The sequence below is a fragment of the Aedes albopictus genome, chromosome 2, assembly GCF_035046485.1.
Source record: "Aedes albopictus strain Foshan chromosome 2, AalbF5, whole genome shotgun sequence".
Lineage (NCBI taxonomy): Eukaryota > Metazoa > Arthropoda > Insecta > Diptera > Culicidae > Aedes > Aedes albopictus.
Window position 1 is genome coordinate 127,807,477 of NC_085137.1, and position 22,881 is coordinate 127,830,357.

General features: G+C 38.7%; 1 protein-coding gene and 1 long non-coding RNA gene across 12 annotated transcripts in view; one reads left to right on the forward strand and one right to left on the reverse strand.

The window, feature by feature from the left end:
• LOC134287729 (uncharacterized) overlaps positions 1 to 22,881 on the reverse strand; it is a 473,313-nt gene that overhangs the window by 269,233 nt on the left and 181,199 nt on the right. The gene's annotated exons all lie outside the window — the stretch shown is intronic.
• The window catches only part of LOC109419826 (uncharacterized), a 115,886-nt gene continuing 94,406 nt past the window's right edge, over positions 1,402 to 22,881 (forward strand). For 3 of the 11 annotated variants that reach the window (XM_062850391.1, XM_062850397.1, XM_062850393.1), the window contains exons 1-2: positions 1,402 to 1,910; positions 2,334 to 2,416. The gene's annotated coding sequence lies outside the window, so the exon portion shown is untranslated. The remainder of the gene's footprint in view (positions 1,911 to 2,333; positions 2,417 to 22,881) is intronic. The other 8 variants (XM_062850388.1, XM_062850394.1, XM_062850389.1 and 5 more) reach the window with 5 other exon arrangements.

The following is a 22,881-nucleotide window of genomic DNA, read 5'->3' on the forward strand; positions in this document are numbered from 1 at the left end:
CACAGCGTAAGCTTGTTACCGCGTCTACAACCCGGTCTCTCATTTCAGTCGAGTCTAGTGGATCGCAGAAATACACCGGATTCACAATATCATTCATTATGATCGGCTCCTCCTCGACTATTCCATGGTTTCCTTCATGAGCATCCTGTCCCGATGCATTGGACTGCCCACTCGCAAAAGCGGATCCACTGCCCAACATAACCTCTCTAGTGACCGTACTGTGGTTTCGCACTATATGTTGCCGGAAACTAGCATAAAAGTGGAAAACCACATTGCATTCACTGCAAGCAATCGGAATGTTGTTCCTGGCGCTACAACGTATGCTGTGCAGAGACTTCAAGTGTTTTTTTAAAATCCGACTCTTCTCCAACAACAAACTTGTTGCAGCCGGGAAGGCGGCACTGAATGCCTGAATAATTTTTGGATATGTAAAAACCTGTTTACGTTAATAATTAAATATTCTTACCGGTCAAAAGCTTGTAGCTTCCACCATCCAACACCTCCCGAAGTTCCTCCATGGCTGAATTGTCGGATTGAACCAGAATTTCGATGCACTCGCGGGAACCGATGAACTTGCTGTTCGAAATGGCGCGGATAATGTGAAAATTTTGTCTAAGTCTCAGTTAACCAGATTTTGACAACAACACACAACACACAAAAAATGGGTAACGAAATTTGAAGAAGCCTCGGTTACCCAGAATCAGGGTAAAGCTTACTCGTTTCATGTGAGATCGGTTACCCAGATTTTGACATCTACGAATAATATAAAAATCCGGGTAGAATCGACCCAATCGATGGGTAGTTTCAGATAAGCGTGTAATGCCGTTTCTCTTCAACATAATGTACATTAAATTTTTGACTTTTTCTTTTTATGTTACGTTATAACGAAGCAGAAAAAAAATCATTTAAACAGATTTGTTGTATTCACGAGAATTTCGCTGAATTTGGACTTGAAAAAAACTGCACATTATGGGAACTATGTCATAGACATTCAAGTTTTTCGTGTAATCATATTTATTTGAAGCATGACTATTGATCTCAAACTTATTTGAATACACCTTAAATTTACACTTATCGGGTTAATTTTTAACTGGTGAAGTTTCAGCAAAGTCATAAGATTAAAAAAAATGTTAGTATGAAGTTTTATTTGATTATATTCTATTGATGTGGACCTATTTACATCTCGCTTTGCACCTGTGACACCCCTACTGTAAGTTGTAGGTACAGTAGTATCGTCACCTGGCCGATGAGGAGGCGGCAAACAAACACCACCGTTGATGTCGCTGCTGAATACCAATGCATGGTGGTGACGCCAACGACGAACGACTCACCACCAACCACTGAGTAGCTCCACACAATTCGCGAAAAAAAAAACAAACTGCACAACAGAACAACCCCAATGAGGCGGCGGAACCAGAGCAGCTTGTGTGAGACGGCGGACCGCGAGCGAACGAATTTAATAACAGCGAACTGGTCGGGCAACGTTTCATTAGTACACGAACCGTCAATCCGAAAACAAGTGCCATTCTTCTAAAACTTTGCGCGCGCGAGCTCGGTCGTTGTGGTCTCCATCCGTTTGATGTATGTTTGAAGTTCTTGGTTCTGTTCCACAGTATTACGTTGACCCTTTCCACTCTTTCCGGTTTGTGGGGGTTTAGAGTGCAGCAGTTAAAGTGAGTGCGTCCGTCAAGGAACCCCTAGTGGAACGTTAGTTGTAGTCCTGGTGCGTGCGGGTGTGGATTAAGTGAAGTATAGTTTTGCACTGTTTGAAACTTGTGTTTCTGTGCACTTATTTTATTTCTAGCGAAGAATACCATTACGAACTGTGAAAATCGAACTGAATTTTTAGTGAAAAATCGACCTTATCAGAGGATTTCAAGAGTATAAGTTTTCCGTTGAAGTGTTTTATTGTGTGTTCTAGACGATACCTCAATTTAGTTTCAAGTGTTTCATCAGTGAATTTACTGCACGGTGTGTCTGGTAGAACAAATTTATTACAAAAAAATGGGCATCGCTAATTTTTACGCTACGTGAAAGTTGACGCTACCAGCTTTCATTCAAGCCCAACATCGAAATATTCCATCGGGGGAACTTTTTCATACAAAAATTGGGTATGTTTGTTAAGTAGAAATAGGGATTAATTTGGAACCGTGCATTTTGTATGAGGAAAAACAGTATTCTGAAAAAGTTGTTCGGGATCCCTCGGTGGATTTTTTTGAGGGACCCTGCAAATGAAAGCTGAAAGCCTCTATTTTTGAATAGCGAAAAATTTGACGATGCCCATTTTTTTGTTATAAACTTTTCCCATACACACGCCGTGACTGGTTTCTCAGGTCATCGATCAACTCCACTTGCAGAATTTTGAATTTTTGTCTTGGACCAGAAAAAAAGTTGATTCCGTTTTGAAAATTGAACGGTAAGTGATCAAATGGGGACGCTTTATCTATCGTTAACAGTTTTAACCGTATCTGCATTGTACCATTCTGCGATCATTACTAAGGATGTTAATGAAAATAAACACCACACTAAGTTATAATTGACCCATCTGCAAATCATTAAAATCCATTCAAAGAAACATTTTCATCCTCCATTGGAATGTGAAAAAAAACGAAAACAGACGACCCGTTGCTATTGATTTATCTAGCAAGCGAATGTCTAGGATACCAGCCCGTACAAAAAAAGTAAAGAAAATAAATAGTGTGGAACAATGTTTGGGGGCTCGACTGGAATACGCGAATTCCCCAACGTGTTTCGTTGTTGGGAAGCTTCGTCCCGGAAGCACACGAACGCTCAAAATCCTCGCTCGTGAAATCAAACATAACAGCAAACACAACACAGCAGTGAGTGGCGAAAAACAAGGATGGATGATTTCCTGCTCCTCATGAGTATTCTGGGTGTGGGGTAGGGACGATTCCGATTTCCGAACATCCAAAGTTGTCTATGCGGCGGGGAGTTATGTGTTGGTATTTTCGGAACACCAATTGATTGTTTTTCCTTGACATAGCGCGCCTCACGGGTCGGGTTAATGGCAAGGTTTGGCCATGTACTTTCGTAATTTAGTGGGCGTTTGCGAGGTTGAATTCTTCGAATCGCGTTGTAATTCGAGAAATTGGAATTGTTCTGTCACTTTTGACATGCATGGAGGATATGACATTTTTCGGATGCATTGATTTTCTCATGTAATAAAAATAGCGCCTTTTTCAAACAACATGTGATCGGTATCGACTATAGGTGTCTACCAAGGTTTGTACAGTACTAATGTTTCCAATATTTTAAGTGAATTCGAAAACTTATAACAATAAAATTTGTTTGTTTTCCGTACGTCACTTGATACTTGTAGTAGGATTGTTACTACATATTCCCAGAGCCGTAGCTTACGGTTGGCCAGGTTGGCCTCCGCCAAGGGGGCGCCGAAAAGGCCTAAGGCTAGAATCTCAGAGCAAGAATGAAACAGAATGCTACTACTGTTTTCAAGAATTCGGAGATTTCGCTATTCAGTATCTAAGGTTGATCGATCATGCGTTTTAACGTTCTTACGTGTTCACAAAAATAATTCTTTAGATTATTTTGAATATTTATCATGGCGTTACCTGGAAATTTATCTACTATTTCGTTTTGAGATGCTTTTTTAAGCAAAATAAATATGCTTTTGAAATTCTAGCGAAAGATTATTTCTAAAAATATCTAAACAATCTTACTTTCGAGGATTTTCTTCGCTTTTATTGAAATTTGTTTACAGAATTGACAAAAAGTATTTTAGATGCAAAATATTCAGACAATGCTCTTTCAGTTTATTTAATTGTTATTTCCTGTAAATGTTTCTTTGGGCTTAAATTGTAGTAAATCTGGCAGAAACCATTCAAGTCATATTAACCCAGGAAAAAACTATTTTTGAGTTTTTTCTATTTCCTCAAATCTATATTCCAGGAATCCCATTTCAAATTTCAACAGGTGTTTCTTCGGAATTTCGTGCTGGGTTTCTTTTAGAATCTCTTTCAGACAATTATTAAGGATTTTTTTTTTGAAACAGTCTAAAAGAATTCCTCCAGAAATTCTTACAGAATCTTCTTCAGGGATTCTTAAAAAAAAAATCAAAAATTTTCAGGAGATTCCTTTCAGAATTTATCGAAAGATTTCTTTAGGAATTTCTTTAGGGAGGCTTTCAGGAAGTTCTCTAGGATTTTTTTTTCAGAAATCAGATAAAATATTCCACCCAATATTCCTCCAAGGACTTTATTGAATAATCTTCCATAGTTTCCTTCAGAAATATCTGCAGATACTTTTTTTAATCTTTCAGGGATAAATTTGGATTTTTTTTTTTCAAAAATACCTTTAGAACTTCCTCGATAGGATCCTTCAAAAATTCTTCTAGCAGTTTATGCTTCTATTTTCCAATACTCGAGTAGCATACATGGTTTATATGCACGTTTGTTACTTTTGTATTTAGTCATATAAGTCATATATACTCAAGTACTTCTATTTATATTTTTTTCCAGCGTTTCTCCTGAAAAAAAAATCTGCAATGAATTTCATTGGAAATTTTCGAAAGTATCTCCATTTTTATAGAGATTCCTTTAAGGATTCCTTTAGAGATTGTTTTGAGGATTACTTAAAAACCCTTCAATAGGTTTCTAAATACCTTTGCCAATTCCTTTAATTTTTTTAATCTTCTATAAACGTGTTTAAATACTCAACCAAATTTCTTTTGAAAGCCTTCATGGATTTCATCAAAAAACCATTAAAAAAAACTCCAGAAACCATTCCAGGGACTCCATCAAAAGTTCATCCACGACCGTGTTCTTTCAGAAATTCTTCCAGGTGTTCCGCATTTTTTAATTTTTATTACTGTGTATTTTAACTTATGCTAATTCTACACTTCTCTGCAAAAAGTCTTAATAGCATTCTTTTAGGCATGTCTTCACGAACTGCTCCAAGAATTCCTGCAGGAATTACTTTATGAATTCCAAGGGAAATTTTTGCTGAAATGTCTCCTGGATTTTCAGGTCTTTCCTCAAGTATTCCTCCAGAGATGCTTGCAAAATATCATTCAGTGGTTCCAGCCGGAATACTTCCAGAGATTCCAACAGAAGCTCATATGGTCGGCGTTAAGTCAGAGAGGACCATGTTTCTTTTACTTAATTTCTAGAAAAACGACTTTAAAGTTTGCAAATCTATAAATTTTGAGTTTTTCAACAAATGTTCTTGAATTTTTGCCATAAATCTGAATAACTATTCATCTCAGCATCGCTCTGTATTGATCGCGAAAAAAACGTAAAATGAAGCTTGAAACCGAGAAATTGCTAAGTAATTGGTTGTACTTAGTCCACTCTGACTGAACGGTTTTTGAAAAATCTTCAACCAACTACAGTTCACACTCAAATTTTTACATATTTCATGAAAAATAATGCACAAGTAGGACAACAGTTATGAGGAGTGGTGTATAATGTGAGTAGAAAGTTTGGAATTTGATATTTCTGTTATTACACTGTTGATTACCATTTTCAATTTTTATGTTCAGTCAGAGTGGACCAAGTACAACAGTTAAATATCACATTAAGGGTAGTCAATTAATGAGCTATTTAAGAATTCTTAACTTGCAAATTTAATAGCTAACAATTTTTGAATGTATTTTCATAGTTTGGTACGTTTTTGAAATATTGTAGTTACACAGTTCATAATAATTTACTCAGAGGACTGGCATTTTTCAAAAATTCGTTTAGACAGAGTGAACCAAGTTCACAATTCTTAAATAATCGGTAAAATCAATTTGTTCATGAAACGGGTATTGGTACATTTCAATATGATGCATAACAGCTACTAAACAAACATATTTTGATTTAGAAAAGATTACGTAGAATGAGGTATTTTCAACTATTTTTCTTAGAGACACATGGTCCACTCTGTCTGCACGCGAAATGCCACAATATGCTTCAACACGATGTTCTGTAAAATACAATATTGACCATAATAAAATGGAATTTGATGTGCTTTCTTGATTAATAATCATCAGAAAATGCGTTAGGGAGTCATACGATTTAAAAACGTATCACATTTTGGTGATACAATATTTTATTTATTGGATTTTAAGGACAAACGTCTTGAAATCCCGCTTCAATAGTGCATCAGAACTTCAGACGCACAAATCTCAAGACGCAAACTTTAAACAACAACGTATTTTATTATTCTGATCTTGCTCACTTGTAATTAGCTTAAAATGAGAAGCTCAGGTGCGCTGGTTTTGTTTACGAAGAGATTTGTGCCCTCGAAATCGTGAGTAGGTGCCAAAGTCGGCCATTGTGGCGGCCATGTTGGGATTCTAACAAGTCTGTCCTTAACCAATACACATTCTTTCAACTCTCTTAACATCAAGCATATGGTCCACTCTGACTGCACACTATTTTTGCAGTTCAATGAAAAGAAAATTGTGCTATAACTCTCGTTAATTGTAACATTACGAAAATTGAGTGAATGCTCCAAGTAGCTAAAGTAATTCTTAATCAAGTGCCCTAAATAACTAAGTTTCGTCAATTTTGTTACTTGGTCCCCTCTGACTTAACGCTGACCATATAGATTTCTTCAGAAATTCCTCCTGGTTTCTCCATGTCCGTGGTTCGTCAATTGATTATCGAAAAGTTTCTTCTGAGATTTATTTTCAACTTCAGCAGAAATCTTTTGTAATTTGTATTTTTCCTAAACACGAAAATCCAACTTTTGTAGCAACTTCGAAAAAAAGAATAACCACCAATTTTTGCGAAATGACAATTCCAACTATCGTGGGGCGCCAATATGGATGCTTGCCAAGGGCGCCATGAGGCTACGCTACGGCCCTGCAAATAATGCCGAGAGCTAGGCCGAGAGTTAATCCACGCTAAATTGTATCCACATCGATATATTTGTATCTGTTTTTTAATTGACTTTCCATACTCATATTTCCTTCTGGCATATTCAGAAATAACCTTTTTATTCTCTGAATCTCAAGTTTGCACAAAAACATTCCCTATTTCTTTAACCTCTTTCCAGCATCTCCCGGTTGCTCCTAAAATCACTCACATCTTTCATAACTGTCAAGCTTTCTTCAAATGATGTGCTTCTTATACATTTACATATTTACACAACGCCCATTTAGGATCACATAATCAACAATACGTAGTACGCTACAATACTCGGTTTGTGGTTGCCGCTCTGCATCCTCGGTCACGCACAATGCACAATGAGTCCAGAGCCGTATTTACGAAGACAAAAATATTTGTGCCTATACCTTTGTATCTAACATGTTTTTTTTTTTTTTGGGAAAGTGTTTTTACTTTTCGACCTTTTTTCTCATCATTGTGAAATTAGGGTGCTCCCCCTAGTTTAGCTGATCCAAACCTCTACTTTTTAATAGTTCTATATACGTTCAAAAAATATTCTACGAAGTTGTAGAAGAACTTATTAGGAGCAAGTTTGTCGAAGAAACCATTATCCTATCTGTTATGGTTCATAACTTATATTTTTTAAAGAATCATGTTAGGGTGATCCATGAAATTCATTTTTCTTACAACTTGCAATATCTTACCAACTTTATTCATTAATAGTGATGACAGTATAGATAAACATTAGTTCCAAAATTAAATAGATGATCATATATTAACCCTTTGGAGCCGGAGGGGTAAATTCACTCTTTCGATAAAACAGAATACAGTCTTCGGCAAAGTTTTTGCAAATTGAGTCCTCTTTTAAGGCGAAACTGGATCCATTTCCTCACTTTTTGGTTTTTGATTTTTTAAAAAATAACGAAGCAATATTTCAAAATCGGTTTTCGTTCACATGTAGAGTATGGATGAAGGTATCTCCTGATTTCTTTTCGTGGTGGAAAATGTTTTTCGTTTTTGCAAAAACCATTTTTGAATAAAATTTCACAAAAAAATGGTTTCTGCAAAAATGGAAAACTTTTTCCACCACAAAAAAAATCAGGAGATACCTTGATCCATGCTCTACATGTGCACGAAAACCGATTTTGAAAATATTGCTTCGTTATTTAATAAAAAATCAAAAACCAAAAAAAAATGAGGAAATGCTTCCAGTTTCGCCTGGAAATACTTGTATTTGGGAATTCATTGATATCCTAGAATATCCTGAACACCATGAAATTAGGAAAAACCAAATAATTGGCATACCAGTTGTTCTAAAAGCTGAACTTGATATAGGTTACGTTTATATGTATTCATTTAGCCTTCGTCAAGAACATCAAACGGTGTTTCATATTCTGGGATGTTCTAGGTGCTACAAACTGTCCTATAGTGAAGTCCTTCAAATCTTCAAGAATATTTTTATGTATTTTCGCCACAAATAATAGCATTGCATATCCTACTGGGATTCGTTCAGCTCTTGACATCTACAATATTCTTTTTGCAACTTGGCACTATAATACTGAATTTTATACTTGCCGTTTTAGTGTCACTACGGCCTACTTTTCCTAACTATAAAAAGCAGTTGCATTATGATTCATAATGCAACTCGTTTGGGTTGCATTATGAATCATAATACAATTGTTTGGGCAACAACCTGTGTTTCCACGTCAAGAGCTTGGAAAACTGTGACGGTTATAGCACGGCTTGCTTGATTCAAGTTTCGCGACTAGCTTGATGGAACACGTGGGTGATCCCGTTCAACCACCTGGAAGCATGATGATACTGATGGAAATAGTCATATTAAAGTATTTTTTTTCTCATTGAAAAAAATGTTGTATGCAACTCGTTGCAAAACTCGATTTTTACAGCACTCGTCATATTTATCCAACTCGGCAAGCCTCGTTGGATAAATGTACGACTCGTGCTGTAAAAATCATCATTCTGCACCTCGTTACATAAATAACTATTATAGACAATACAGGGTTATTACAGGTCAGCCAAACTACCTTGGAGTTCAGAACTTTAGATCGTAACAGTAGTCGTTTCTGTTATACAAAGTAACGTTGCATAATCAACCGCAGTTACTGGAGCAATCTGAAGTCTTTTAGCTTATATTAAACATTTAGGACATTCAGGGCCGTCCAAACTGTTCTATAATGAAGTCCTTCAAATCTACTTCATGTGCTTTCGCCATAAATAATAGTATTGCATAATCTGCTGGGATCCGCGAAGCTCTTGAACTCTCAAATGTTATTTAGAGACTCTACAGGGATATTCCAGATCAGCCAAACTACCTTGGAGTTCAGAATTTCAGGTCTACACTCGTAAGAACAGCCATATCTGCTATACTGAGTAACGTTGCATATTTATCCGTGGTTACTGGACCAATCTGAAGTCTACTGGCTTATTATAAACCTTTGCGACATATTGGTTCATCCAAACTGTTCTATAATGAAGTCCAACAAATCTACAAGAAAAACTTTATGTGTTTTCACCATAAATAATAGTATTACATAATCTGCTGGGAATCATGAATCTCTTGAAATCTCAAAAGTCATTAAGAGATACTACAGGGATATTCCAGGTCAACCATACAACCTTGGAGTTCAGGACTTCAGGTTTACACTCGTAACAGTATCCATATCTGGTAGACTGAGTACCGCTGCATAATCAAGCGCAGTTACTGCCAGTAACTTAATGGAGCAATCGGAAGTTTACTTCTTTATTATATACCTTTGGAACATTCGGGGTCGTTCAAGCTGAAGTCCTTTAAATCTATAAGAATAACTTTCTGAATTTTCGTCATAAATAATAGTATTGCATAATCTGCTGAGTTCCGTGAAGCTTTTGAAATCTCAAATGTCATTTAAAGACACTACAGGGATATTCCAGGTCAGCCAAACTACCTGGGAGTGCAGGACTTCAGGTCTACACTCGTAACAGTATCCATATCTGTTATACTAAGTACCGCTGCATAATCAACCGCAGTTACTGGCCCAATCTGAAGCCTACTTTTTTATTATAAACCTTTGGGACATTCAGGTTAGTTCAAACTGTTCTACAATGAAGTCCTTCAAATCTACGAGGAAAAACTTTATATGTTTTCCCCTTAAATAATAGCATATCCTAATCTGCTGAGATCCGTGAAGCTCTTGAAATCTCAAATGACATTAAGAGACTGGGTCAACAAAGTCGATTTTTCGGAACAAAGCTTTTTCGATTCCGTTTAGCGTCCAAAACAACTGTGCAAAATTTGGGAGCGAATTGGTTGCTTCCCCGTATTACGCATTGCGATTGAAATTTGTATGGAGTATAGTATGGGAAATTAGGCCTTTGTGAACACTCATGATTTTTTTGAGCCATAACAAATATGAATGGGCTTTTTTTAGAACAAAATGTCTCTCCAAAAACTGCCATTTTTGAGTGCATGAAGGTTTATAAGCTCGAAATTCTGTTATGGTGAGCGAATTGACAATCGAATGATGGGAATTGAAAGGCCTATGTTCATTTTACTTGTGGACAAAATTTCAACTTGATTGCTTCATTACTTTTAGAAACTCAGCTTTTTGAAAAAATGTACTATAATAAATGGGCATGTACTAAAATTGCCATATCGTCCAAAATAATTGACCAATCGAGTTGAAATCCACACAAGTAACTCATGAATATTAGGGCAATAACCTGTCAAAAAATCAAAAAACGTTTTTGTTCATTGCATCACATGTACTTTATATTCCAATGTAGAACAAGAGGATTCCGTGCCTGGTTCTCTTGGCCTTATGAAGAGTTAAACTGTAATCTGTAATCACCCTGGCATATCATGAGCCATTTAAAGATAGTTTTGAGATATTCTAGATCAACAACACTACTCCGGAGACCGTAGCTTCAGGTATACACTTGTGATTATAGCTTTTGCCACTACGTTAGGTAGTGTTACATAACCCACTGTACTTACCAAAGCAGTTAGATAAACTATAAGCGTTGTTATATATTGTTGGGATATTATGGGCTTCCTTACTGTTATGTAGCTTAGTAGATAAAAACAACCACTGTAACTTTCAGAAGACTTACTGGACATGATAGATTACAAATCGTAGCTTTAAATGAAAGCAGTTACCGTTACACCCGTAGACTTTAGGATCTAAACTCAAAAACAGTTTGGATGACGTAGGATATCCCGACTGATCTGATACTGTCTATTGAACTTTCAGAAGACTTACAGGACATGATAGATTACAAATCGTAGTTTTGAATAACGAAAGATGTTACCGTTACACCCACAGACTTTGGGATCTAAACTCAAGAACAGTTTGGATGACCTAGTTTATCCAGGAAAAAAAAATCTTCATAATATTCTACGGTTTTTTCTATTGACCACCACAACTACAGAAAAACTTAGAAACGGGAAAATTCCGGCTTCAAAGGGTTAAGCTACTCTGATCTATCTAATAAAGACGATTAGAATGTGCTTGAAATGTTTCGTTTTCCATATGAAAATCTGTTTTTTTTTTTCAAATATAATTATATGCGTTGTTTTTTTGTAATACATTGTTCAGAGCACTTTTAGAGCATCCAAAAACTCACAATTCTGTCGAAGGCGCCAAGTTTGTATCTAATCAATTTTCAGAGTTACTACTTATTTTCTATGAAAAATTCATATTTTTTAAATTCAATAAAAAGCAGCAAACAAAAAAGGTACCACATTTTTTTCACCATCAATAGAACAGAGTACAATCTTTTCAATGCAACCAAGCAATTGAAAATCCATTTGCTCCTTTTTGAGATACGACTATATGAAAAAAAGTAATTTTTCGAAGAAAAAAAAACAACATCTTTTTAACCATGAGAGATAGAACATTGAGCTCTTTGGAAAAATATGCTTAATTGATAGTTCTAAAAGTGCACGGAACAACGTGTCCACGAGAAACGAATGAATTAAAAGTTATAGTGAGAAAACTGAATTTCATAACATGATTCTTTATAAAAATATAAGGCTATGGACCAGAGTTGATGTACACGTGCTGTAGTCCCATGTACGGGAGCCACATGGCAAGCGAGCTCCCAGGAGCACTGTACATTTTGAGACTGAAAGTTGTGCGCCTCATTTTTCTCAAGATGTGTCTCATGAGCGTCGTCTCATGCGCTGATTAAATTAGAAAATTTCACGACAAAAACCTCCTAAACAAACGAGAATTGAAACCTTAACCTTTGCATTGAGAGTCTCTAGTCGTATCGCATAGACCAAGCAGACACTTGAGTTGAGTATGGAAAAAAGTTGTTGAGGTTCTGCTCAACCTGGTCCGCCCATCGTGCTCTCTGTGTTCGACGCCTTCTTTTGCCTACCGGATGAGTGGCAAACACCAACTTTGCATGGTTGTTGTACGGTATTCGAACAGCTTGCTCTGCCCCATATCCTTCAAGTTTTCAAGCTTAAAACGTCACTCATCGGACGTATCGCACCGTAGAATGATCATGAGTAGCTTTTGAGTAACTCAAAAGAAATACACTAGAACCCCAAAGGCACTGCTCTTACTTTTCCTATTATAATTACATTAATTGTTTTACCTCTCTGTCTATGTAAATTAAACCCTGAATAATGGTGCTTTTTTCATGGCTTCGGGAAACCACTTCAACCAAACTCAAGTGACAAGTTGATGAATATCGCACTTGATCCGTTTCACAAAAATCTTATTCATGGCACTAGTAATTATGACGGTTAATTGATTGATTGATTTGTCTTTATTAAAGAGACTTTCAGCCCTTGGCTGGTTCGTCTCTATGACGGTTAACTGGCTTCTGTTTTGTTGTTTAATATGTAGAATTCAGCAAAAATGGTTCCGGGTCATTTGGCCGAACGCCATTTGGCCGAATGCCGTTTGGCCGAAAATAAATGATGAACTTAAGTGGCCATGTCACTATTCCTCGCATCAATATAACTCGAAAGAACAGCCTATGATTCAAAGAAGAAAAAATCTTTGATAAAAACTGCAGTAGATCGGCGAGTATGCGGGTGCTCCCAATGAAGTTGAGAGATCGGCAGTCCCGCGTACCGAGCTTCCAATCGCAAGTCCTTTTTGTTCGCTAGGATCTTTGCCGTTGGTCTCGGTTCGTATTATTCTGATGCTGATTTTCCGCTACAATGGTTTTTTACGGCTGGCTCGTGTGCCCTGACACCAACCCCATACTTTCCGAAGGACCATAGTGCACAGTTGAGCTTAGAGTCTTTCTCTGGCACTCGGACGTTGTTCAGCCGCCCCTAACATGGGGATCAGACGCTGTTGTGAGCCGCTCCTCCTGGAGAACAGACGCTCAGGTTTGCCGAAGCAAATCCCCCTCCCTTCCCTGTCAGCCTACGACCAAAGTTCCCACTGGGGTTGGTTACCCGATCTTCCCTAAGGCTGCTCATAGTTTCCGGCAGGTACCGCGTGGAGGTAGGGATAGGAGTTGCTGGGCAGAGGCTAGTGGATCACAATGGGATCTGAATTGCGCTGCATACCCAGCCTTTACCGTGGATCAAGCACCGATTATCAATTATTCCCTCGAGTCCCCGTCAACCTATCGCTAAAAACGATACGATCGTGCCGTGTCACATTGTTTTGTGACACTCACAGGCACAGCAAGGAACAATACAATACTCCTTTTTAATGTAAATTTAAATAAAGATCAAACATTAATTTATTAAATCTCTTATTTTATCATTTTATTAAGTTTAAACGTTGTTGCGCGATGAAGGATAAAGAGTTTGTCCAATTCGATAATTTATTCCAGATTGAATAGTACAAACTCTTTATCCTTCATCGCGCAACAACTTATAAAATTCTTCTAATGACCTTTCTCCAACTATCCGCGCAACTATTTGGTCGTTTACAGCCTAATTATTCCCTAGGTTCCGATGCACGATCACCAACTTCATGCCCAACTTTGCTTTTTGTTGGTGGAAGCGATCTTTTCTTTGCAAATGCCTTTGTTTGCAGATTTGTTTGCCGTGATCATATCGCCGGCCGCCGGTTTATCTTTCAGAGGCGTAGTCGGGATCGGAATAGGAGATCGTAGCATGAAGTTTCGTGGCGCGCTCAACAAACGTGTTTGAATGTTTCTGCTTACAGTGTATAAACCTATAAAACAGGAGATTGTAGATATCAAGCATAATCTGTTTCTAAAAATGGGGGCATCCATAAAGTACCTCGCGCTCAGAGGGGGAGGGGTGGTTCTTGAAAGTGTGACAAGCACTGCATTAGGTATACAAAAAAAAAAACCCGTACGAGGGGGGGCGGGTCGAAAATTCCCAAATTTTGCGTGACATACTAAATGGATGCCCTCTAATGACCTATAATCCCGGTACTATAATGATACCGGGAAATGTAAATTGTTTTTAAATTGCAGTGAATCTCTAATAGGCTTTAGTCCGTACAGCACAATTCGGATTAGTGTAGAACGAGTAGCGTTTTCAAGCATATCAAGTCATTCCGGTACAACAACAACAAATGGCTTTTAGGCCTACTTTGATTTTATCCATCCTGTAAGTATTTATCTTGAAATGCTCATTGGCTGCTGTATTACAAAATTAAAAGAATTGTTTTCCAGCTCCGGTGCGCTCAATTTTATAGGTTTCACATTCATATTGATATTTCAATCGGCGAATTGGTCAACACTACATGGACTAGTAACTTGACCAAGCCCCCCGAAGGATTACATGCTTTACTATTCAAGTATGTTGATGTTCCTGACTCATCATCGAGGCTCTTTTCACAACATCTCGATAAAGTCTATTGTTTCAGTTGCTACTTGTGTGCAATAAGCCGTTTATACCTTCCAGTTAGTCTCCGGCAACTGGAAATCAATGATCCTGTTAAGCCAATCGACATTGTTATATCACCAAACGAATCTTATAGCTTGAATCGCATGTCAATAGCGTCCTTTGACAAATTTCCGACGCAAATAACCCATCTGCAATCACTGGAAACATTCATCTGTAGGCGTACACCTGTCTTGGTGTTGGATTTGAAACTGTTCGCCAAAATGGAAAATTTAACAACTCTTTTCATGGTGGGAGCGTTTACAAAAGACATATACTCTTCGGACCGAAGTCAATTTCCGTTGCTTCGGACGTTCGTTGTCTCAAAAAGTCATTTAACAACGTTGAACGCCACCTCGTGGAACTTTCCATCGCTGGAAGAGCTCGACCTAAGCTACAATAAGTTCATCGTACTTCCGAAGGAAATCGCAACTTTTGGGAACCTAACTAATCTCTTCTTGCAGTCCAACCAAATAAAAACTATCCATATGAACATTTTTCAAGGCATGCAACGCCTCGTAAATCTTTATTTACGAGATAACCACATTTCCAGCATCACAGGTGAACTGAAGCTACCCAAATTATCAGTACTGTTGCTGAACATAAACCTGCTGGAGGAACTGGACGTTTCGCGGTGGAATTTACCTGCACTGAAAAGCATAAATCTTGAAAATAACCTCCTAAAAAGAGTGATCGGTTTTATGAAATGTTTTGGTGGTGCAACCTTTGTATACTTGGGCGAAGGACCGTGGGACTGCAGCTGGTTAGAGGAGATAGGACGCTCGATTACAGCAATGGAGATTGGGTATCGGAACCAGACCTCCAGCGTGCGTTGTAATGGATATCGCTATGGTACACCTAGTGATCAATACTGAACCTTACAAATGGAGCATTCCAGAAGAAATCTTTGTTTTTTTTTGGCTAAATACAATTTGTAGTAGACATGATGTGGAATTAAATTAACCCTCTAATACCCAAATTTTTTATTTTGATCTAAATATCATTTTTCGTCATCTAAAATCGATTTAAACATGTTCTGGAAAATGATTTTTTTTATTAATTCTCGATTTCGTGAATTTCAGTTTTTGATTTTTCTAATTTTTATTTTTGAACATCCCCACACTTTTATATTTTTTCTGGAAGCCAATTTGGGGAACGGATTTTTTGAGATGAAAACATTTTGAGATTTTATGATTACTGTTGAAATATTATTATTTAAATTTTTTTTCACAGAAAATTTTATTTTCCGTGTAATTTTAAGGAAAATAATTTTAGAGTCTATTCGATTCCCTTAAACTATTAAACAAGGATAGAATGATTTGGGAAAAATTTAAAATATGTTAATTGTAGCGATTCAATACAAAATAAACAATGATTTCTAAAAGGTGACTTAAACATCAATTTTTCAATGATTTTGAAAACAAAATTAATACGCGTTAAAATACACCAAAAACCATTTTGAGATATATAGAACAGTCTTTAATATCAGCCAAAAATATATAAAAAAATATTTTCCACGAAACAAAAATTACGAAAATGCTCAAATTATACCCCGTCTAAAGGCGGGATTGGGTATTAGAGGGTTAAATTAATTTTAGAGTGTGTATTTGTAGATGGTATATTTTGAGAGTGCTCTATTTTCGAGCAAGCGATGATGATAATGATCATCAGCATAGGAGCCTTCATGAATGTGTGCATAACACCAGGGTGCGAGGCCGCCATTTTTTTTTTAGAATCCAACATCTTGTATGTAAACATTTGTGTATCCACAAAGGATTCCATTGTGGATACACGATAGATGTTGGCTCCTGTCAGATTCATTAGGTGGGGATAGGGTTTCCACATACGTGGTGCATAAGGCACCCTACACACCAGTCAAATCGTTTGACCAACATTGACTCCGCCCCCAGGTTGGTGTTGAAGTTGGTGCTAAGTTTGACCGTGTGTGATGCTGTTTGACGAACCGATTTGGCAGTTCGTCAAACCGATTTGACGGTTGACGGTTTGGTCGGCAAAAATCAAACCAGTTTGATTTTACTCAAACCAACGGTGGGCGGAGCCAATGTTTGACGAACCGATCGTACCGTGTGTAGTGTTGTTGCACAAACATAGTGCGATTTCATATGGGTAAGTATGTTGGTGAAACCAAAGTGACATGTTGGTGCAACACGATTTGGCAGTTCGTCATACGGTTGCAGAAACATTCGCAGGTTCGACCAACCTGGGGGCGGTGGCAATGTTGGTCAAACGGTTTGAGTAGTGTGTAGGGTGCCTAACGTTGCGCTTGAGAATGGTGCGCGTGATAGTTATCATATGAAGCTATGTAAGAGGGAAGATGTGTTGGTGTGTTCGAACAAGAGCACTTGAAGTTGGAGGTTCTGCTTTCTCTTGTCTTGAAAGGCAAGGGCATTCTGTTGGCTGATCTTGGATCAGATGGATGTGTTTTGCGCATCATCTGTTTGAGATTTGGCTGGTCGTTTTCCGCAGTCACGACACAATTCACATTAGATCTGTCGCAATCAGGGTATGAAAAACGGATCACGCAGAAAAACAAACGCTTTGTCCTAAGCTGTGCATGTTGGTAACAAAGGCGCTCCGCAACAAACGCATGTCAGGCAATGAGAGCAGTAAAATAAACTTCGCTTGCCTTGCCATCAATCTTAAACGTAACCTTCTGAAAAGCGTAGTCGGGTTTGTGGAATGCTTTGGTGGTGCAAACTTTATGATCTTGGAAGAAGGACCGTGGGACTGCAGCTGGTTGGAGATGATAGGACGCTCGATTAGAGGAATGAATATTTGGTATCCGCACTACAACTCCAGCGTGCGGTGTTCTGGTAATCGCTACAGTATGACCGAGGGATCAATCCAGAGCATTGTGAATGGAACCATCCAGATAAAAGCTCTGTAATTTGGTATCCGTATAATATTGGAGGAGGTGTATTATATTCGACAGTTTTGATGTTTCGCCATCGGGAGATTTCGAAAACTCACTAAGTTCAAAGTTACTGTCGATTGTACTGATAGAATTCTTCATGGTAAGTAAAAAAAAGGTCAAAAGCTTTTGAAATATAATAATTGCATGGACAATTGCAATTTCTGTTTTGCATTGAGCAGTCTAACAATGGTGTGCCTGAACGTTGATCAAGCGTATCCTTTGGAGTTTACCCTTCTACTAACAACACCCAAATTTCCGTGACACCTAGGCCTGAGAGATCGTAGAGTTGTCTACATTTTTCATAGGTGTCCAAAACTAACCATCCTTTCCCATCCCTCAGCAGTCGCAAGGACGTGGCCAGGACAGTGCTCGACCATTGGAGGATTGCGTCAGTCTTGTCTTAGAGTAAGAGTCCCAAATCTTTGTGCTTTGGTTCGGACGGGAAGGAGGCAATCCTTATAACAGCTGTCTAGGACTACCACCTACGAATTTGTGCGACACGCTTAATGCTTATGCTAATGCTAAATTGCAATTTCTGTTTTGCATTGTGTATTGGTGGCATCATAAGTGTTGGTTTGCCTTTTGGATTACAGATAAATATTCAGAAATTTCTTCTGACAGTCCTTCACGAATTTCGTTAAGATTTTTTCAGATATTCACCTAGAAATTCATTGACCACCCGTAGATAGTACTCCAGTATCACCAGACCAGCTACACTCACACAAGGAATCAATGAGATATCTAAGCAGGCATCTTCAGTGTGTAAATGTTGGTGATCTTCTATTCATATTATAGTTCAACAACGAAACGAGCCAATAAAACCCAAATTCAACAACCTCATCTACAAGTCCGGTTACATGGTTCTAATCTGTAAGGATCAAGAGACTGCTGAGTGGTTAAAGAGAATATCCCCATCCATGAAACAACCCTGGGAAGGTGCAGAGCTGATGGCAATGGACGAAGTGGCGATTCCACGTCCAGAGATGATCCGAGCATTCTTCCCACAAAGCTCCAGCTATGACGACGACCGAATAAAGGCTCTCATAGAAAGCCAAAATGACATCACAACAACTAATTGGCGTATTGTGAAACGATCCATTCTGAAAGACATTCATGTCGAATGGATCTTCACAGTAGAGGGTGCGTCGATGGAAAAGTTGAAGAAGTCCAAATACACCCTCAACTACCGATTTGGTGAAATCCAACTAAGGAAGATTACAGATCAACCGACTGCCGATACCGCCAATTCGACTGGAAGGCCGACCCAAGAGCAATCTGAGGAGGCCTCCTGTTCGGGCAAGGTTCGGCTAACTGGAAGGCCGACCCAAGAGAAATCTGAGGAAGGCTCCGGTTCGGGCGAGGTTAGTAAATCTCACCCCAAAAGCACCATAAAGGCTAGTCAGTCCGCCTCTAAAGGAAAAGCTCGAAGCTTACATGCGACTCCCTGCTCTAGTGGTACCAAACCAAAGGTATCTAAACAGGGCAAAGGGAGTGCAAAAAGCGACAGTTTGACCACAGAGGCGAAACTGGCGGGCCAGGTCGCTACAGGGAAGAGAAACAACCCAAACTGTAACACCAAACGACACCCTGATGATCCGCAACATCCAAAGCCGGATAGTCGTCGTCCGGAAAAAAGCGGGAACCCCGGAAATGGCGACTAAAGTTCTGCAAGTGAACCTCCACCATGCTGAGAGCGCCACGGGTGTGCTCTGTCGGAGGTTCACCAAAGAGAATCTAACCGTGGCCCTCATTCAAGAGCCATGGGTCAATAAATCCAGAATACAAGGTATTCCACAACACTCATGTAAGTTGGTATATGATGACAGCCAGCTTTCTCCTAGAGCGGCTATTTTATTACATAACAACTGTAAATACTTTCCAATTTCAGAATTCATAAAAAGGGACATCGTAGCTGTCAGGATGGAGCTACCTTCCGCTAGAGGGAGTAGAGAGATCTTGATGGTCTCGGCATACTTCCCAGGTGACGTGGACGAAATCCCTCCTCCAGAAATAGCTGCGCTCGTAGCCTACAGCCACCGACACAACATCCCCTTCGTCATAGGGTGTGACGCAAATGCACATCACACCGTATGGGGAAGTACAAATATAAACACCAGAGGTGAGTACCTGTTACAGTTTCTCTCTTCCAAGAACATTGACATTTGTAATGTTGGTGACAAGCCCACGTTTGAAAACCTCATTCGTCAGGAAGTTTTGGACTTGACTCTATGTAGTCGGTCTATCTCTGATAAAATAAAAAACTGGCATGTTTCTGAAGAAATATCAATGTCAGACCACAAACACATCATCTTCGAATGGGAAGGGGGTCTAACGATAGAAAAAACGTTTAAAGATCTTAAGAAAACTGATTGGGAATCCTACTCAGCTATCCTACAATCTGAAGAGTACATCATAGAAAGTCACATCAAGTCCATTACACAATTGGAAGATGCGTCCAAATCCATTAAAAACAAAATCCTTAATGCCTACCAAGGGAGCTGTCCAACTAAATCAATTAGTTCGAGCAGAGACGTTCCATGGTGGAATAAAACTCTTGAGAAGCTTAGGAAAACTGCGCGTAGGGAATTCAATCGTGCCAAGCGAACCGGCGATTGGAGCCTATACAGAAAGGCCCTGACGAACTACAACAAAGAAATAAGGTCAGCCAAACGGAAATCGTGGATTCTAATGTGTGAAAGCATAGAGAATACACCCGTAGTGGCCAGACTCCAAAAAACTCTTTCAAAAGACCACTCCAATGGTGTGGGTAGCCTCCGAAAGACGGATGGTTCGCTCACTGTAGAGCCTAGCGATACACTGAGCGAATTGTTAAAGATCCACTTCCCTGATTCAATCCCTGAGTCGAGCATCGGCGACCAAGACACTGGAATTGCTGTCTCAGATCCACAAGAGATCCAATCATGGGTTTCTGGATCTAAAAAAGACGCAATAAAGGTTGCAAAGGAAGCTTTCACTCGGGCCAGGGTTGAGAGGGCTGTGAGATCTTTCGAGCCATTTAAGTCTCCTGGCATGGATGGAATATTCCCAGCGTTGATCCAAAAAGAGGAGAAAACACTGGTTCCACCCTTGGTTGAGATTTTTAGGGCGAAAAACGAATACCTGATGAAACCTATGGAGGAATTCTTCCTGCAATTATCCTAGAGAATTCCGCAGGAATCTTCTTTGTATGAAAATTCGGGAATGGAAGAAAAAAATCCAGAAGGAATCCCAAAAGGAATTTTTGACAGTGTTTCTGGATAATCGTGGAGAAAATGCTTAAGAAATGCATGGGAGAAATACATTCATTCTCGGAGAATTCTTCAAAAAGGTCTTGCTGAAATCGTAAAAGGAATTCGAACAAAAATACTTCTTTCGCGGTAATTACTGAAACATTTCGAGAAAGAATTATTGTAAGCAAGCTCCATACTGCAGACAACCTGCAATTTTACAATCCGATGGAGAATTGTGTTGAAAGCGATCGAGGTCATTTTGCGAACTCGAACTAACAATTTTGAACTGTGTACTTCTGATAATGACCTGATTGTTAAATTGAATACATGCCACAATCATCCAGAAGAATATAAATTGGTTTTAAATTGCAGTGAACCTCGATTTGACTTCAGTCCGTACAGACAAATTCCGGTTAGTGTTTAAGCAGTAGGGGTTTCAAGCATATCGTCACTCAAAGCGATGAACTGGTACAACATTCGATAAGCCCATGAATATGATTATTAGATCTACTTTGATGTTGGCCATCATGTGAGTATTTATCTTGAATATTTCATTGGCATGCTGATGTATTACAAAATAAAAAGAACCTGCTTCCAGCTCCAGTACGCTCAGTTCTATACAACTTTTAATCAAAAGGGTGAAGTCGTCTACGGTTTATTCAACACTATATGGACTAGTAACTCGTCCAGGCCTCCCTTAGAAATGCAAGCCATACATTTCATTTATGTTGAAGTTCCTGACACATCATTGGGGCTCTTTTCACAACTGCTCGATAAAGTTACAGATTTCAACTCGCACCGCTGTGCAATGAGCCGTCTATACCTTCCAGTTGGTCTATTGAATTTGACTATCACCGATCCGCTCAAGCCAATGGAAATCGTTATATCACCAAACAAATCTTATAACTTGAAGGAAATGAACATGTTCGCTTTCGACAAACTGCCGCCGCAAATAACGCATCTACAAGCACTACAATACTTCCAATGTGCCGATACGCCTGTCTTGGAGTTGGATTTCGAACTGTTTGGAAAAATGGAAAATTTAACGACCTTTAGCCTGTTGAGGACGTCTACGAAGGACATATATTTTTCGAAACGAAGCCAATTTCCGTTGCTTCGGAAGTTCGTTATGTACAACAATCATTTAACAACGTTGAACGCCACCTCGTGGAATTTTCCATCACTAGGAGAACTGGACCTAAGCCACAATAAGTACATCGTACTTCCGAAAGAAATTGCAACTTTCGGGAACTTAACGCATCTCTACTTGCTGTACAATCAAATAAAAACTGTCAACATGAACATATTTACAGGTATGCGACGCCTCGAATATCTCAATTTGAAAGGAAACCACATTTCCAGCATCACAGGTGAATTACAGTTACCCCGATTGTCAGAACTGTTGCTAAGCATGAACCGTCTGAAGGAACTGGACGTTTCACGGTGGAAATTGCCTGCCTTGAGAACCATCAATCTTAATCGTAACCTTTTGAAAAGCGTAGTCGGTTTTGTGGAATGTTTTCGTGATGCGAACGTTATAATGTTGGGGGAATCCGAATCGTGGGACTGCAGCTGGTTGGAGATGGTAGGACGCTCGATTAGAGGAATGAATATTTGGTATGAGAACTACAATTCCAGCGTGCGTTGTTACGGTAATCGCTATAGTATGACCAATAGATCAATCCAGAGCATTGTGAATGGAACCATCCAGATAAAAGCTCTGTAATAGGCTGAGGTTGTTATCGGTATGGTATTGGAGGAGGTGTATCATATTCGACAGTTTTGCTGTTTCGTCATCGGGAATTTTCGGAAACTCACTGAGTTCAAAGTTATTGTCGATTATACCGATAAACCTCTTCATGGCAAGTGGAAAATACTGCCAAAAGCTTTTGAAATTAAATAAATGGACAATTGCAATATCTGTTCTGCATTGTGTATTGGTAACATGATAACAGTTGGTTTATCCTTTGGATTGTTTGAAGAAATTTCTATACATTGCGAAGCCCATTTGGACCATGAACATTTCGAACT